Raw genomic sequence first — 16,047 nt, 5'->3', positions numbered from 1 at the left:
AGGTCTGAAGAGGTAGGGAAGCAAAGCTTCCATGTCCTCTCATCATGGAATCAAAGCATGTCATCATCCCAGCACATCAATGTGTGTAAACTGACCAGGAATCTCCATAGAGCCTCTGTGTCTAGAGATTTTATCAAGGTTTTATTAAATAGACATGATTAATTATGTAATTAGACATAAGATTGAACTCAATTTCCATGTAATGATATCAGTTATAATAATAGTTATATTTGTTCTTTGGATTTTCCTGTATAGTCCAACAATTTATGATTACTGAACATGTATAAGATAACTGTTAATACTTTTTATTGGTTATGTAAATGTTTTGCTAGATGCAAAATACAGAAAAATGAGACAGAAGGCAAAGCTCAGATCATGATAGCTCACAGGATAGAAATGATCCAGAGTGATTTCCACAATGAAGGCCATAAGACCTGACTGCTTTCCATTTATCTGCCTTTCCTTTTTGGGAAAATTCAGCCTTAAATCATATCCCATGTTATAATATTGCCCCATCCTCAATGGTCCACAATTTCAACAAGAAAACGTTAATACTGAGATTTCTTAGGAATGAACTTTCCTAGCACTGAGACCACACTGACCAAAAGGTTGGTTATCAATCCATTGTTCGGATTGATTTATGACCAAGAGGGAGAATTACGGATGAAAAAGTGGTTTTGTAATAAAACTGACAAGTTCAGTGATGAGAAGTAACCCCAGGCATATAACTTTTCTAATAAAATGTTTATCTTTGCTTAAGCCAGCCAATCAGTTTTGTTTTTGTGCATATAGGTTAATGCAACTTTGAAATTCTAGAGTAATCCCCTTTTTCAGAAACCTTACCTCCAAGGGAGCACATAATTTTGTTAATTATCCTATAATTCAATCCCTATTTTGCTTTTTTCCACCTTCATTTGATCTTCCTTAGTTCCCTCCTTAATTCCAGACCTAGAAAAGAAACTGCAAACTTATTTTAAGGAGCCAGAAGTCATTAAAGATCTGCTTTTAAAATTCTGTTATTGGGGGAAAAAGTACAAATAATAAAATTATTTTTATTTCTGGATACACAACTGAGGATTCTCTAAGTGTTTGTGTGCACCTGAAACGATACCACTCAGATACCACTCAGTTGTGTAAAAAGTGCTACAGTCATCTGGAATGAAATACACTTTATTTTCTACTAAAATTTGAGGAGAATTTTCTTTTCTGAACACAGCCAACCAGTTCTCTGATTTCCTCAATTGTGATTTTGCACACTATTCTGTGATTCACTCAGCCAGGTAGAAATGGAAGGAGCACTCATATTATGGTAAATAGAAGTCAACAAACATACTGGGTCTGCAGGATGTGTTATGATAAAAGGGTTGTACATATAAAATCTTACAAAATCTACACGTAATAGGTACTACATGTACAAACATGTTCTGCTAGTTAAAACTAAAAACTTTAAAGAAGGTAATAAAGACATAACATAATGCAGAGAAATGGAAAGTTCATTGGGAATGACTGAGTCATCTTAAATGGTTATTTTTTCAAACCAATGTCTCCAACTATTGATTCCTTCAGATTATTTAAATGAAGGCAGTATTAAAAGCTCATTTATTGTAAATATTGGTACATTTTATTAGTCACTTAAATTACAAATGAATAATTTAAACTATTTATTCTTTATAACATACTCAGAGACTTGAGATTCATGAATATGTAAGAGAAGTAAGAGAAATTTTACTTTTTACTAAAAAGAGATGTACTATACTATGTTGTCAAACTCATTGAATTATTTCTTTGATGACAACATATTGGCACAGCTCTTTGTAGCAAACATACAAGTAAAATTTTAGTATCTAGTGGAAATTATGTAGAAAGAGCTAGGTAAGTCATATCATTTGATCCAGCTTTTCCATTACTAGTAATGTATCCTATTTAATGGTTCTATATAAACAATAGTATAGTTACTTGCAAAAAATAATAAATATTGGAAGCAGTTGACAAATGTCCAAAATTAGGAGAATGGCTTGGAGATGTGATAATATTTTAAAGCCTTTATAATTATGAAGACTTATTGGAAAAATGTTTTCCTGAGAGTAGCAAATAATATATAGAATATAAAAATAACTATAAGGAAATGTGTTTATGTGACAGGAATATAAGAACCTAAAACTAGATATATTAAAGCGATAGTGACAGGAAAGAGGCATAAGAACTACTGAAAGCGCTGAGCTGATTGAGAAGGGTAGTGAGATGCCTAGTTGGAAGATTGCACAAGGGACTGACATGAAAATGAAACAGCAGACACCAACCTTATTGTGGGGAGTGAACTTCTATTGTGGGGAACGTGCTTCTGCTTCTGCTCTTCTGCTCCCCTTTCTTGTGCTCCCCTTCTGCTCCACAGGAGACTGCGTGGCTCCACATATATCAGAGTACAATAGTGGCATTCAGCTACACATGCATGATACAATAAGCTGAAGCATGTTTACCTATTTTAAGTGCAGGCTCCCTACTACACTAATGTAACATTCTAAATCTGGGGTCCTATTCCTAGGCACGAGCCTGGATCACAGCCAGACCTGGGACCTACAACTACACGTATTGACTAAATATTAAGCCAGGTTGTAGTCAGAGCCTGGTACATGCTGCTAGATACTGGAACCTGGCTGACCAGCCATACAGCCAAGCCACAGCTAAAAAGCAGGAAGATTCCTGTTGAGATTACTAACAAATATTTGCCCATATCTTTAATGCTGCATATCCATAGCATGAAAGGAAAATAGGAAAAAAAAAGACTTTAAACTGTATCCTCTACAAGTTAAAAATAAACCCAACTTCTACAGCCATGCCACCCTGAATGTGCCCGATCTCGTCTGATCTCAGAGGCTAAACAGAGTCGGGCCTGGTTAGTACTTGGATGAGAGACCACCTAGAAAGACCAGGTGCTGTAAGCATTTAAAAAATAAAAATAAATTTAAAAAAATTAAAAAAAAAATAACCCAGCTGTTCATTTTACTCTTTATTCCCTATAATCAGTAATTTTTCATAGACACTAAGAAATGGATAAAACCCAATTCCTCAAACACTTAAGATCTTATTCTTTGACTTTGAGAGGAGACCATGTCACTGCCTGTGGTACTTTATTCTTTCTCTAATAAACTTTCCTTTGTTTCTAATCTTGACTTGCTCCTAAATTTTTTCCTGCATGGAGCCAAGGACCCTCTATCAGTGGGCATAGGGCTTGAGTCCCCACTTGGAGGGATTTGTCCTGTCATGCGTCACCATGATAAATTATTATAGTAGAACTATAAGTAAGATATTTAATGTTGTTATTGCTATCCTTTAAAAAGAGAGAAAGGAACTTAGACATCTAGGAAGTTTATGACTTTACATTAGAACCTCCCTCTCAATGAGCTCTATATAACCTTCACTGTGTTGCAGGAAGCAACACCTGACAGAGGATATTAGACGCTCAGACAAATTTGTTAGAGGAAGGAGAATTTAATGCCGGCAGAGCAAGTGAGGCTTTAACCACGCCAAAGCATGAGCTCCCCTTGGTTAGATTTCTTACAGCTTATATACCTCTGCAGTGTCCATGTAAGAGGCACGTGATTCCTTTGTCTGATGTTCTATGTGCACCTCCTGACTCAGGAAGGGAGGGAGAGTTTCGAGTGGGGCTGCAAGGGAGAAGGAATTCCCAACCACCAGACCTATCTATTTACAGATCCTTTCTCTTGTCCGTGTGACAAGAGTTTCCAGAGGCCATTCAGAGACCTATAGGATGTGGTTAATCTATAACAGGCTGAGTCAGTCATTTCTGTAAGCCCTTCCCTTTGTATTTCTCAGATGCCTCCTCTCTTACTGAGTCATCCCCTACTTTTAGCATACTTAGTTTATGTTATTTCAGTGGTTATTTATTCTTCCAAGCTAAGAACTTGAAAACTTAAAAAACACTAATATTTCTAATAATCTTCCTATATAATGAGAAAAAGAGAGTAACAACAAATTCCAGCCTGTATTATTTTGGGTTTCATCATTTCTTGTTTATTTAAATTTAAGAATACTTCAACTTCTTAATATGAGGAAGAGGAAGAATGGATCCACTGAATTTTAACTTTACACTGTGACAATCGATCAATATTCTATCAAATGGGAGACAGGGAATTGAAAGTCCCAAACATTTTAACCTTGGCCTTGTGGTGAAAATGCTTATTTGCAGAGTTCTGGGCTTAAATAATCAGCTCTCAGAAGGTGGTCAAGAATGACTCTTATTTCCCTCATTAAAAAGAAACAACACACCCAAAGTGGAATCACTTGTGGTAAGCATCCCTCCCCATGCCCGCCCCCCACCCCTGCCAAGACTTAATACCTAACCTAATTGCAGTTTTGGCATATCTCAGCAGTGGAATTTTAAACTAATCTATCTGGAATTTCTTGGTCAGCACTAGTAAGACAATCTGCCTAATAAGATCCTGCCTTCCCCTAAGGGAAGGTGACTTTGCCTGAAATAATTCACTCTTTAACTTCCTTGTCCCACTCTGTTTTTGCCTGTGAAAATCTTCCATTTTATACAGCTCCTCAGAAAACCTTTATATTTACTAGTTGGGATATTGCCCAATTCATGAATTGTTCATTAAAGCCTATTAGATCTTTATATTTACTCAGTTAAACTTTTGTTCTTTAATGGATTTGATGGCAGCAATAGTGGGATCTGAAGCAAACATTGAAGGACAATGAGAAACACAGATGTAGTACCTTAATACTTCTTTTTGAATTTACTGTTTTTCTTGTCATTAGCAAGGGCTATTGATAAGTTCTTCTCAGTTCTGAGCTCTGCTCTCTTTGCATCTTAGTTCCTTCTCTAACTGGTTTTCCAGACCACAATTCTCCATTTGTATTGGAATCAGTCTACATTCCCTATTCTTTGGGTTCTGCTGTTTCCCCAGATTACACATTGGGATTTGTTGGTAGTTATCAACTGGAGTTAGACTGGGTCCAACTTAAAAAATAGAACTGAGTTTGGGATTGATCTGGGTACAACTGAAAAACTGAACTGGGTCCAGGATCTGAATGGGTCCAATTTCAACTAAACTGGGATGATTGGGAGGGCTCTAATGAATAAAATTTTGTTTAAAATAAAGGCTAGTTGCTAATGGGAATCTTAGATGTAAAGAAGAAGATGACGAAGAAGAAGAAGAAGAAGAAGAAGACGAAGAAGAAGAAGAAGAAGAAGAAGAAGAAGAAGAAGAAGAAGAAGAAGAAGAAGAAGAAGAAGAAAAGAAGAAGAGAAGAAGAAGAAGAAAAGGAGGAGGAGGAGGAGGAGCAGGAGGAGGAGGAGGAGGAGGACGATGACGAAGATGAAGATGAAGAAGAAAAAAGAGATAGAGGTGGAAGAGGAGGAGGGAGGAGGAAGAGGAGGAGGAAGAAGAGGAGGAAGAAGAGAAAGAAGAAGAAGAAGCTGCAATCACTGATAGAAACAGGCCAAACATTTAAAGGTTATTCAGGCTGTTAGAGTGCTCTCCACCTCAAGAAAACCCTCGTGACAGGATAAATCAGTCACAGAATGAGTTAAATTGACACTAGGTCATCTACTTACCTCAAAAACCCTTTTAATTTGGTTCTGAGAAACCCAAAAACCTAGCTAAAAGAAATAAGATCCTTAAAATTTACACCTGAATAAAAACTATGGTTCAAGAAGCCATAAAAATTTATAAAACTGCCAAAATATAACCATGTCCCAAGAGCTTGGTAATCATCAGGTGTCTAAAATATGGCCATACAGAAATGTAGCTTGTACCCCATTTGCAGCTAGATATGGCTGAGGGAAATGTGAGTTAACTCCATTTGCAGCAGTGGTTCTACCAAACTGCTGCAAGAACTCAGGGAAATTACAATGACTATTAGAAGAAATGTTCCATATAGATAAGAAATGCACTTAAAAGCAAGGGCTCCCAAATCAAACAAACAAAATGGGATACCTATTTTAAATGGCATGCAAAAGCCACCCAAATTCTCAAATTCCAAATGAGCTTTAATGAAAGATTTGTTGAAAAGGCTAATGGAAAATTAAATACATAATAGATCCTTAAAACAAAAGACTATAAGGCTAATTAAATCCTACTGTTCTCTGTCTCCTGTATTTGTGTACTTATTCTAGTGATCTTGTCTAAATTTCCTTTCTAATCTGAAGAGACTATTTAACACTTAACCTTTTAAAGTAAGGTTACTCCAGGCAACAGGTGATTTTCTTAAAGTATCTTTTACTCCTTTGTCAAAGACTGAACTAGGGCCACAATTAAAGAATTTCTTAAATCCAGAGGTCATCCTCAAAAGTTTTTGTAAACGGATTACCTCCTGAGCGTACTTGAGAGAGGGAAATAAAATTGTACATTGTCCCTTCCTTTTCAAATACAGACCAATTGATTATTGAGTCTTTCTCTCCCAGGGATACTGTGAAGAGAAAGAAAGATGGCTGTAGTCAGGCTCCTTCCCGATAGTCTTAGCAGCTAGCTTCTAAGGGTAGAAGTGACTCAGCACTTGTCCCCTTATGTAACTATGTGCTCAGCACGCATGCGTGGACTTCTGTAATTTGTTTAACCTGTGTATGTAAAGGCACTGGTGCCCTGCGAGGTAGGCTGTACTCTTGCTGGATAAAGAGCTATATTGCAGTTGCCTATGGCTTCCTGCATTTTCTTCCAACTGCCCGAGCCTTGTACCCCTTACCTTGGAACCTCAAACCTGTAGCAACACAAATACCTACTGCATTGTGCCTGTCAAATTTTAAGTCCTTATGTGGGCCCCAGGCCTGGCTGGTCCCAGGTCTGGCTGTGATCCAGGCTCGTGGCTAGGAATAGGACCCCGGATTTAGAATGTTACATTAGTGTAGTAGGGTGCCTGCGCTTAACTCATGTAAGCATGATTCAGCTTATTGTATCATGCATGTATGGCTGAATGCCGCTATTGTTCTCTGACATATGTGGAGCCCATGCAGTCCCCTAGCAGAAGCACGTGCTCCCCGCAATAAAGTTGGTGCCTGCCATTTCATTCTCATGTCGGGCCCCCATGTGTTCTTCCAATTGGGTGTCTCATCACTGAAACCTTCCCTTCTCGATCAGCTCGGCACTGACACCTTAGAACTTGGCTTGGTTTTCTGCCTGTCTGGGACATGCAGGGTTTTTTTCTCTTCTGACTATCTTTGTAAGTGATTCTAGATGTTGCGAAAATAGTATCTTTTGCACTTTCTTTGAGGATACCCCCTAAGTCCATGAGATTGTTTAATACTGCCACAAATATTTACTATTTGTCTCAGCTGAAACCTGACAAGATATTTGATAAGATTATATTGCTTTATGATAAAGCATTTGGCCAAATTGGAAGCTGATATTCAAAGACTATTAGGATTTTCTTTAGGCATTCTTCCCTAAGCTAAATATACCCAGAGGGAAAGAAAAATATTTCAACATAAGTAAATGATGCATCAGAACTTTGGTATCATTATGGTGATAAACCAGTTCTTTGAGGGTCCTTGCTTTACAAATTTGATTTTCACAGTACCAGAAGTGTGGCTCCAAAAACTGTTCAGAGCACACCAATTCTTTTTACCAAACTCTGGACCTCTCTTATTTATCTCAAAAGGCTTGCAGGTATGGTAAAAATTCTGGCCTTGGGGAACAAATGTCCTTTTAGGAGAAACTTGCATTCTTCTCTGTGCTGAGATGTAAATAAAATGTATTTAGGTTATCTCTTTGAAATACAAACCATGAGAAGGTAATTCTTATCAATAGTAGCATGAAAGGGGGAAAGTTCATTTAAATAGATCCAACTTTTTTTTTTTTAACCAGTGATATTAGCATTATCAAACCCATCTCATGGTTAAAATTTCAGAAATGGAAGCTATTAGATTCTGTTTGCATCCATCTATGTTCGTGTGTGTGTGTGTGTGTGTGTGTGTGTGTGTGTGTGTGTGCTGTAGATGTGTGGTATTTTCTACCTCCAAATAGTATTGCCAAAATTAATTTATGATAGAGCTTTGTTAAGTTGGCTTAAAGAAAATAAAGCTCATGTAAATTAAATATTCAGAAATAAAACTAAGCCAAATAAATTTCAGGTTTATGTAATTAGAAAAAATATTTGGTATTAAAGCTTTTTTAAGTTTGATAGTTTAATTATGTCAAAGTTTATGACAGAGAACTTAACCTAGACAGAAATCAGTAAGGTTTGTGGGAGGAGCTCTGACATTGTCAGTTCTAAAGGCCCTTCAGGAAGAGTTCTCTGGTTACATGTAATAGTCCCTCTCTTTAACTTTCTCTTCTCTGTAAAAGAACTGGTTGCTTTCTCTTGACTTTTTCTTGCATGTGGCTCAGTATGTCTGTACATATCTGATAGCAATCCTTTCTTTTTTCCAAACAATTATTTTTTGGTGTTGAAATACCTATTCAAATTTATTTACAATCAACAATTAAAACAAACATATCTTTAGAGTTATCATTATTAGGTTAAATATAAATATAATACTTTTATTTTACCTAGGCTTACTAGAGGTCAAATAAGTTCATGTTATATCTGTTAAAAAATTTGTCATTAAGAACAATAACAGTATAATGAAATTTTTACATGTAATCTAAACATAGTTGTTAAAAACAAATAAATTAGATAGCTGGAAGTAGAATAGAAAATTTTTAGGTGAACTTTTAAAATAGTTTCCCAAATCTTTTCAGTAACCTGAAATCTTAAGGTTTTGCTAAGATTAAGCTAAATGATGGAAATTTATTAGATATCTAGATCATTTAAAAAACATTGAACTATTAATTACTGAACATGGATTTATCTACTATTTATCTTATTTCTTTTTAAGAGAAATAAGGTTTTCCATCAAGATGGCAGAGTCAGTAAACATTGTGCTCACCTCTGCCCATGATCACACCAAAACTACAACTAAACTAAAAATCAACCATCATTGAAAATTGCCTGAAATCTAGCAGAACAGATGTCCTATAACTAAGGATATACAGAAGAAGCCACATGCAAAATGGGCTGGTCTCATAACTATGTATGGTGGTTAAAAATTGGGAGGGATATATTGGCTGTGGAGGCTGTGGATATATTGGCCGTGTGACCCTGAGGAGCAAGGGGTCCCAATGGAAGAGGAATTTCCCACTCAATGGCTAACCTTGTAATCAGCTCTTTGTTCTGCTTCTGTAGACATGCTTGCTGCATAGGCTGAAGGGCAAGGTGACTTTGAGATCAACTGAAGACTCACCCTCCCCTTTGCTTGTTCTGTCTAGATAGTAAATATATCCCCTTTGCTTCTTCTGTCTAGATAACAGATGTATCCCCTTTGCATGTTAGCCCTATAAAAGTAAGGTTACCCTTGAGCTTGGGGCCCAGATCTTCAGAGTGCTAGCTCTTCTGGGCCCGCCGGTGTAATAAACCTGAGTTCTCCAACTCTCTGAGTGGTGCTTGGTTTCTCGTTGGTCTGATTTTTCTGCAACACAACCACACACTATGTCTCTAGCCCAGGGTTCCAGTTCCAGGAAGAGCAGGTCCCACAGAGTCTAGCTGTAAAAACCAGCAAAGATTGTAGCTGAGTGAGAAAGAGGGCTTGTGTAATACTAGGTATTCCTCTTAAAGAGCTCACCTGTGAACTTATTCACTGACAGAGTTGCTCTGAGATCCAGTGCTGAGGCAGAAGCTCAAAGGCACCAGGGACATATGAAACTATCTGGCTTCAAAGGAAGGGCTGAAGGCCAGCTTTCTCCCAGACATAAGTATTAGCAGAAGCCATTGTTCCTTTGTTGAGCCCACCCTTCACCTAGTCATCATGCACAGTAGGGCACCATATCTGGGTCTCCATCAACCTAGCAAATGCCATTCACCCCACCCTGGTGACTCCCTGAGACCCCAACCCACCCAACTTGTGGGCCCAGCAAAGCCTTTCAGTGGCTTTTCCATACAAATGGGCTGTCTTGGCTCATGCTGTGGGCTTTCCTAAAATATCTCAAAGCTTCACAACCCTCAAACAAGCAGTATCTGACCTTAACACCCCCCGTACCTCTTGGTAAGTAGCCCTAAGCCAGGCACTAGCAGCGGCCAGCTTCAGATTGCAGCTTAGCCTCTCCTAGGCACCTCTAAACCCAGAAAAAGTGGCAAGCATCTTAAGATCACTTTATGTCTCATATCAAGTGGCCCTGGGCAAAGCACAGGCAGTGGCTGACCTTGGCCTTCGTGAGAGCACCTCCCAAGAGATACCAGAACCAACACAACTGGTGGCCACCTTCAGACCACCCCAGAGCACCACACAACTATCCTGACAAATGACATAAAAATGCAGACAGGGTGGGCACCAGGGCCCTGCTAAAGAGAATCTTGTTCTGTAGGGTCAGCTCCTGAATAACAGCTCCTCCACTGTAGTCACAGTGAGACCTCACAACCAATCAATGTGAGAGTCAATTCCTCTCATTGATGTCCCAAGAGCAATCAAAACTCAACTATATCAGGGGGCACACACAGCCTACACAAGTGACACTCGTGGGGCACCAGGATTAGGTGACCAGGGAGACTAAGCCACTGGGCCCTATAGGACACTTACTATAAAAGGTCACTTTACCAAGACTGGGAAACATAGTACCTCTACCTAATACACAGAAACAAACATAGGGAGGCAGCCAAAATGAGGAGACAAAGAAGCATGTCACAAACAAAAGAACAAAACAAAGCTCCAGAAAAAGACCTAAACAAAATGGAGACAAGCAATCTACCAGATCCAGAGTTTAAAATACTGGTTATAAGGATGCTCAGTGATCTCAGTGAGAATGTCAACAAAGAGATAGGAAACATAAAAAGGGAGATAGAAAACATAATAAAACAAAACAGTCGGAAATGAAGAATAGCACAACTGAAATAAAGAATACATTAGTGGGAATCAACAGAAGAGTATATGAAGCAGAGAATTGCATCAACGATTTGGAAGTTAAGATAGCAGAAAATAACCCTATCAGAACAGCAGAAAGAAAAAGGCATTTAAAAAGTGAGAATAGTTTAAGGGGCCTCTGAGACAACATCAAAGGTATCAACATTTGCATCATAGGGGTACCAGAAGGAGAAGAAAGAGCAAGGAATTGAAAATCTATTTGAGGAAATAATAATTAAAAACTTACCTAACTAGGTGATGAAATAAACCAGGTAATGTAATAAGCCCAGGAAGCACATAGAGTTTCAAGCAAGGTGGACCCAAAGAAACCCACACTAAGACACATCATAATTAAAATGCCAAAGGTTAAAGACAAAGAGAGAATCTTAAAAGCAACAAAACAAAGACAGTTACTTACAGGGAACTTCCATAAGACCGTCAGCTGATTTCTCTACAGAAACTTTGCAGGCCAGAAGGATTGGCACGAAATATTCAGAGTGATGAAAAATAAGGACCTACAGCCAAGATTATTCTACTAGCAAAGCTCTCTTTTAGAATCAAAACACAGATAATGAGCTTCTCAGACAAGAAAAAGCTAAAGGAGTTCATCACCACCAAACCAGTACTACAAGAAATGTTAAAGGAACTTCTTTAAAAAAGAGAAAAAAATGAAAAAATATGAATAAGAAAATGACAATAACTACAAATCTATTAACAACTACTTATAATGTAAATGAATTAAATGCTTCAATTAAAAGACATAGGGTGCTGAATAGATAAGAAACAAGAGCCTTACATATGCTTTCTTCTAGAGACTCAATTCAAATTGAAAGGCACACAGACTGAAATTAAAGGGGTGGAAAAAGCCATTTCATGACAATGGAAACAAACATACAAAAAAATCTGGGGTAGTGATACTTATACTAGATAAAATTGCCTTTAAAACAAATGCTATAACAAGAGACAAAGAAAGACCCGGTTATTTCAATTCTGGGTATTTGTTTTGAAGAAACCCAAAACACTACTTTGAAGAGATGTGCATTTATATGTTCAATTCAGCATTATTTACAATAGCCAAGATCTGGAGGCAATCTGGACATCTGTCAATGGATGAATGAATAAAGAATTGGTACGTATATACAATGGATTGTTACTCAGCCATAAAAAAGAATGAAATCTTGCCATATACAACAACATAGATGGCCCTAGAGGGTATTGTGCTAAGTGAAATAAGACAGAGTAAGACAAATACCATATGATTTCACTTTCATGTGGAATCTAAATTAAAAAATAAAGAAGTAAAGGGACAAACAAAACAGAACCAAACTAATAGATACAGAGAACATTTTGATGGTTGCCTGATGGAAGGGGGGTGGGTGTGAGTTAAATAGGGGAAGAGATTAAATAATACAAATTGGTAGTTACAAAATAGTCATGGGAGTGTAAAATATAGCATAGTTAATATCGACAATAATATTGTAATAACTATGGTGTCAGATGGGTACTAAATTTATTGGGGTGATCACTTATTAAGTTATATAAATGTCTAATTACTATGTTTACATCTGAAAATAATATATGTCAACTGTAATTGAAAAATAAAAAGTTGTTTATAAAAAAGACAAACTAAAGATACTTAGGTCTATTAATAAGCACATTTTGTGCAATGTCGACAAATTTTCTATGAGAAAGCACATTTCTAGAAATTATAAAAGTTTATAAGTCTGCCATCCACAGATTTCTAATGTAAAAAATGGTTCACTAGGAATTAATGGTTTTTAAGAATTGAGAATTCTAACATATGTAATTAAAGCTACTAGAAATCATGAAGGAAACATCTCTGTATGCAGGGTAAGAAGCATGTGTATTTTTGGTAAAAAGCACAATGAATAAAATAGATTTTTATTGTTGTTGTTGTTGAAGGAAAGAAAAGTAATGTTGTCCTAAAATAAAGTTGGCTATTTTAGAACAGTCAGGAGGGAAAAACATAGGATAAAATATGAATTAAAAAAAGTTGTAGATTTGTGGAAATGGAAGCTTGGGAAAGGAATTTTATGCATGGTAAAGTTGAATAGGATTGAATAAATTTGTTATAAAGGTCCTAAAAATAAGCTTTAGTAATGTACTTATGTAGAAATAAACCTTAATTTTCTTTCATCTGCTGAAAGGACAAGGTTTTTTTTTTTTTTTTTTTTTTTTTGATTGTTGGCCTGCTCTGAATAGAAAACGGGAAACAAAGATTTTCTTTACCATTTAAGTAAACTGCCTAGAAGAAACAAATATCTTGTGTCTTGTCAAAATAATTACCTATGTTCTATGTTGTCTTTATCAGGTCTTTGACTACTTAAGTAAATCTAGTTCTCTTGATATTAGAAGAGCTAAGTTTTGCTCAGAACTCTGTAATCTTATTTATTTGCTTGTGAAATCTTGAATTGTCATAGGTTAAATAGATAATTAAGTATTTTTCATAGTAACCTATGATCCTATTTGACCAAATGTTTTAAAACCTTTTGACATTTTTGAAAAAGTTCCAAAAATCAAATTCTAAATGAAGACTTTTTGACCTTGAACTAACTTTGGAATTTTTAAGAGGGTCCCTGGAATATCTTGAAATATCTGTTCGCTCTCCTTATAAAAAGGGAAATGTTAAACTAATTAGGCTTATTCGATACATGAAATTACATGGGAAGTATTGCGGGTCTTGGGGACCACAACTCTGAAGTACACTCCAAACATTGAGAGTTATCCCGCTTATAGTTAACATAATAATCTCCCTGACACATTGTGTTTTTTTCATAAGCTTTAAATACATGTTCTAAGACACTGACCACCAAGCAAATGATTTCCCTAAGACTGCAACATGAGAAAAGGAATGAAGAGAATAACCACTTAAAAATTTCGAACCTAAAATCATAACCTGCACACAAAGATTAAGCAAAAAACATCATGGCCTGTGACTGTCACACAGAGAATAAATGAAGGCTGTGAGAGTTGAAGTGCAGTAGTTGAGAGTGGCAATAATACCTTAAATATTTTTCTTTTTTTTTTTTTTTCTTTTCTTTTGCCTTAAATTTTTATCACATCTCTGAGTTAGGCCGAGAGTTTGTTCAAAAGAGGACTTGTTAAAAAGAAAGAGCCGAGCCACAATGGAGTCCCTTGTGGTAAGCCCCATCAAAACTTAATACCTAACCTAATTGCAGTTTCAGCATTTCCCAGGAGTGGAATTTTAAAACAATCTGGAATTTCTCGGTCAGCACTAATGAGGTAATATGCTTGATAAGATCTCCTTCCCTAGGAAAGGTGACCTTGTCTGAAATAACCTACTCTTGTAACTTCTTTATTCCACCCTTTTCTGCCCTTTTGTATAACTTTTCAGAGCACCTTTGTACAAGACGGAATGCTGCTTGATGTATAAATCTTTCAATAAAGCCAGTTTGGCTCAAATAAACTCATTAAAATTTTCTATAAGTTTGGAGGTTTCTTATGTCAACAATGGGATATCTATTTTAATTGGCACCTGAGGCTTTCAAATGTATTCAGAACTCTAAACTTGTTTCTTTACAAGATATCACTTCTAACTTAACTGAAGCAAACAACTGAAAGAAAATTTAAAAGCTTCTGAGGCATCTTCCTTCTCTCCCCCATGTTCTTTGTCTCAGGTGCCATTCTGATCATTTCTTTCATTTTCTTTGTCTTCAGACACCCAACAGTCTTCTTTCACTGCAGCTCCACGCCCAGTTTCATTTTTCTCTTTTCTTTCTACACTGGCTCCATCTTCTGTATACCCTCTGCTTCTCATTCTAATTTTCTCATTAAACTTCCCTTTTTCTCTGAACCTCTTCCTGTTTCTTCCTCTTCTGAACCTATTACACCTTTTAAAATCAAACCCTTTAAAGATCTAATGTTAAACTCCTAATTTCTTATGTTACCTGAACTAAACCTAAACTATGATCCACAGTCAGATATTTTCCCAAAGTAACCGAGGATCCCCACAGGTTTGCTGAGGAATCAAATGTAGTTGGCCAAACTTATCAAACTGGTTTCTCTGACTGTCAGGGCCGAGTGGATCATGTCAGCTATGCCAAGTGTCAGTGTCGGCGGTATTGTTGATCGAGAAGGGAAGGTTTGATGGTGAGACACCCAGTTGGAAGAATACACAAGAGGAAGACATGAGGATGAAATGACAGGCACCAACTTTATTGTGTGAAGCGCAGTTCTATTGGGGGAAGTATAGTATTGCATACACTTCTTCTGCTCCCCTTTCTTGTGCTCCCCTTCTGCTCTCCAGGGAACTGCATGGCTCCTCACATAGCAGAGTACAATAGTGGCTTTTAACCACACATGCATGATTCAATAAGCTGAAGTATGTTTACATATTTTCTAAATCTAGGGTCCTATTCTTAGCCACAGGCCTGGATTACAGCCAGACCTTGGGCCAGTCAGGCCTTGGATCAGCCAGGCCTTAGGTAACAGCCAGACCTAGGGTCAGCCAGGCCTGGCACTCACACTGACTTACATCAGGTGGTTCATATGCTTGTTGGTGAAGGCCATGCTTAGCATTGGATAAAAACTGCCAGTTGGGATGGTCCTGAAAGTCTTTAGAATTACAACATGGAACAAAGAAACCTCTGCTGTTGTATCACATGATCAGGTTTGTGCAATTGCTTAATTTCACTTAGCAGTTTCTAGGGCTTTTCCAAAGCCCAATCGATTAAAGAGTAAAATTCATCTTTGTACCCAGAAACTCAATGATCCTGTGCATGATTATTATAGGTGGCACCTGATCTCAAAAAAATGGCCGAACCTAGATCCATGTAGGCTTCATAGCATCCTGAACTTCCCCAAACTCTAAGTATCAGTTATGGGGTTTTTTTGGTCTTGCTGGCTATTGTTAGCTATTGTTGGCTATTGATTCTATTACTTGGTAAGATTAGGATGACCTAACTTTTAATATCATAAAATAAAGCTTAATCTATCCCCCTGCCCTTGGGCATCCCAATTGCCAATTTCCTTTCCTTCTTGTGTACAAAAAGGAAAGAAATGCCCTTGTGGTACTCACCCTGCAAAATTGGAGCCACCATTGACTCATAGGGTATCATAGCCAACAGCTAGACCCTGTAGCACAAAAGTACTCCCCATTACCTCAGAGC

The 16,047-nt window shown here is 37.2% G+C and overlaps 1 pseudogene; it reads left to right on the top strand.

Moving 5' to 3' along the window:
- The first annotated feature begins 2,823 nt into the window (after window positions 1-2,823).
- On the top strand, window positions 2,824-2,942 carry LOC112482421 (annotated as a pseudogene).
- Window positions 2,943-16,047: the final 13,105 nt, after the last annotated feature.

This window comes from Pteropus alecto, unplaced genomic scaffold (genome assembly GCF_000325575.1).
Source record: "Pteropus alecto unplaced genomic scaffold, ASM32557v1 scaffold201, whole genome shotgun sequence".
Lineage (NCBI taxonomy): Eukaryota > Metazoa > Chordata > Mammalia > Chiroptera > Pteropodidae > Pteropus > Pteropus alecto.
This window is presented reverse-complemented; position numbering and strand designations above follow the sequence as displayed.